We start from the raw sequence: 3,471 nt of genomic DNA on the forward strand, positions 1-3,471 counted from the left end.
CAAGAGAATCACCTAAGCCCAGGAGTTGGAGGTTGCTGTGAGCTGTGACGTCACAGCACTCTACCGAGGGTGAAAAAGTGAAACTCTGTCTCTAAAAATAAATAAATAATTAAATTCTATTATAAACATGTAATTATATGATATAAATTATGCAATATATAATCATATATAACTTACCAAAACTGAGACAATGTGATATCATCTCTCAGCTTTTATGTGTGTGTATATGTATATATAAACTTTTGGTATGTATATACATTTTTTTTTCTTTTTTTAGACAGAGCCTCAAGCTGTCACCCTGGGTAGAGTGCTATGGCATCACAGCTCATAGCAACCTCCAACTCCTGGGCTCAAGCGAGTCTCCTGCTTCAGCCTCCCAAGTATCTGGGACCATAGGTGCCCACAACACCCGGCTATTTTTTTTTTTTGGTTGCAGCCGTCGTTGTTTTGGCGGGCCCAGGATGGATTCGAACCCGCCACCTTAGGTGTATATGGCTGGCGCCTTAGCCACTTGAGTCACAGGCACCGAGTCTATATATAAATGTTTTATTTTATTTTATTATTTTTTTTTAATCAGTCTCACTTTGTCACCCTTGGTAGAGTGATATGGTGTCACAGCTCATAGCAACCTCAAACTTCTGGGCTTAAGCAGTTCTCTTGCCTCAGCCTCCCAAGTAGCTGAGACCACAGGTGCCTGCTACAATGCCCAGTTATTTTTAGAGATGAAGTCTTGCTCTTGCTCAGGCTGGTCTTAGACTCCTGAGCTCAGGCAATCCACCCGCCTTGACCTGCAAAGTGGTGGGATTGTAGGCATGATCCACTGCACCTGCCCTATATAAAATTTTTTTATTCTATATTGTCTCAGTTTTGTTAAGTTGTATTATTATTATTATTTTTGCAGTTTTTGGCCAGGGCTGGGCTTGAACCCACCACCTCTGGCATATGGAGCCGACGCCCTGCCCTTGAGCCACAGGCACCACCCTAAGTTGTATTATTTAATTATTAATTTATTTTGAGAGAGACTCTTTCTTGCCCTTGGTAGAATGCCATGGCATCATAGCTCCTAGCATCTTCAGTCTCTTGGGGTCAAGCAATCCTCTTGCCTTAGCCTCCCAAGTAGCTGGTACTATAGGCTCCTGCCACAATACCCAGCTATTATCTTATCTTATTTTACTTTATTTTATTTATTTTTCTTAAGACAGAGTTTCACTTTGTTGCCTTCTGTAGAGTGCCATGGTGTAGCTCACAGCAATCTCAGACTGTTGGGCTTAAGTGACTCTCTTGCCTCAGCCTCCTGAGCAGCCCACCACAATGCATGGCTCTTTGTAGAGATGGGGTCTCACTCTTATTCAGGCTGGTCTTGAACCTGTGAGCTCAAGCAGTCCACCCCCCTCAGCCTCCCAGAGTGCTGAGATTACAGGTGTGAGCCACTGTGCCTGGCCTTTAATTTTTTAATTTTTATTTCTATTAGAAATGAAGTCTCACTGTTGACTAGGCTGGATTCAAATTCCTGGGCTCAAAAGATCCTCCCACCTCAATATCCTGAGTAACTGGGGCCACAGGTGCATGCCACTATGCCCAGCTGTATTACATTTATGTTATGTTAATGGTATTAATCTCTTATCGAAAAGTTGTTAAAAATCACTCCTTCTCTGGCCAAGATTGACTAACTGATACCAGAGTATAAACTACATAAAACTGGACAAAATACATAAAACAGCTGTTTTCAGATCTTGGACAAGAGGCAGTATAGGACTGTATCTGTTAGATAAAGGAAACACACAAGTTGAGCCTCATAATTTCCCTGACTTTGTGTATGGAGGTGCTTTTGATCCATGGTATGGAGAAGTAGAACCCACACAGAGCCACACAGAGACATAGTATCAGAAATCTGCCTAAGGACCCCCCTAAGTCTTTGGAAAAATATAAGATGTATATGCACAGGGAAAGACCCTGCAAGACCTGGTAGAGAATAGCTACAGCGATGAGCTGAATGGACACATCAGAGACCACACTGTGCTGGGAGATGTTGGACATCCAACCAGCCAACGGGAGAGACATCAATAAACACTCCAGTTAACAGCTTAGGAGTTTGGCTACTCTAACCCTAAAGTATCCTCTAGACCCATATACTCAAAATTTTAAAACAAGCCACAACACTTGGAGGTGATACACCAGTAAAAAGTAATACACCTGAAAAAAAGTCCACCTGCCAGAATAAACCTCTCTTGGAAGAAAGATAAAATCAAAAATTAAGAAAATAACAGCCAGACGTGGTAGCGCACACCTGTAATCCCAGCACTCCTGGAGGCTGAGGTAAGTGGATTGCCTGAGCTCACAGGTTTGAGACCAGCCTAAGCCAGAGTAAGAGAGACCTCATCTCTTAAAAAAAACAAAAAAACAAAAAAACAGCCATTGTCATGGGGGGCACCTGTAGTCCCAGCTACTCAAGAGGCTGAAGCAAGAGAATTGCTCAAGCCCAAAAGTTTGAGGTTGCTGTGAGCAATGATGCCTCTGCACTCCACTGAGGGTGACAATCTGAAACTGTCTCAAAAAATAAAATTCAAAATATTAAAAAAATAAGGTAGCATCCATGATGTTTAGCATAAATGTTCAAAATTATTAGACAGGCAAAGAAGCAGGAAATTGAGATTTGTAACTAAGAGAAAAGCAGTCAATAGAAACAGACTAAGAATTGATAGGATTCAAATAAGCAGACAAGAATGTAATATGACTATATTAAATGTTTAAGAATTCAAGGAGACTGGGCCAGGTGGCTCACACCTGTAATCCTAACACTCTGGGATGCCGAGGCAGGTGGATTGTTTGAGACTAGCCTGACCCAAAGTGAGACCCCATCTCTACTAAAAACAGAAAAACTGAGGTAAGAGGCTCACTTGAGCTCAAGAGTTTGAGGTTTCTGTGAGCTATCATGCCACAGCACTTTACCCAGGGTGACAGCTTGAGACTCTGTCTCAAAAAAAAAAAAAGAAAAAGAAAAAAAAGAATTAAAGGAAAAGAAGGACCAAATGAATGAATAGATAGGACATACCAGTAGAGAAATGGAAACTTTTAAAAGCACCAAATAGAGCTCACTCCCCAGCCATCTTAGTGTCTGGTCTTGGTTGGGGGGCCATCCTGCATCTAGGGCAGGAAGATGGTGGCCACAAAGAAGATGAAAATATCGCTGGAGTCCATCAATTCAAGGCTCCAGCTCGTTATGAAAAGTGGAAAGTATGTGCTGGGGGACAAGCGGACTTTGAAGATGATTAGACAAGGCAAAGTGAAATAGGTCATCCTCGCCAACAACTGCCCAGCTTTGAGGCAATCTGAAATAGAGCATTATGCCATGTTAGCCAAAACTGGTGTTTGTCACTACAGTGGCAATAATATTGAAACTGTATCTGCAGGAAGGGAGGAACACTTGAAAATGTGTGGGTAAGTAGGAAAGCCTTTTTTAATTTTTTTTTT

This window comes from Otolemur garnettii, unplaced genomic scaffold (genome assembly GCF_000181295.1).
Source record: "Otolemur garnettii isolate 467f Iridium unplaced genomic scaffold, OtoGar3 scaffold00034, whole genome shotgun sequence".
NCBI classification, from domain to species: Eukaryota; Metazoa; Chordata; class Mammalia; order Primates; family Galagidae; genus Otolemur; species Otolemur garnettii.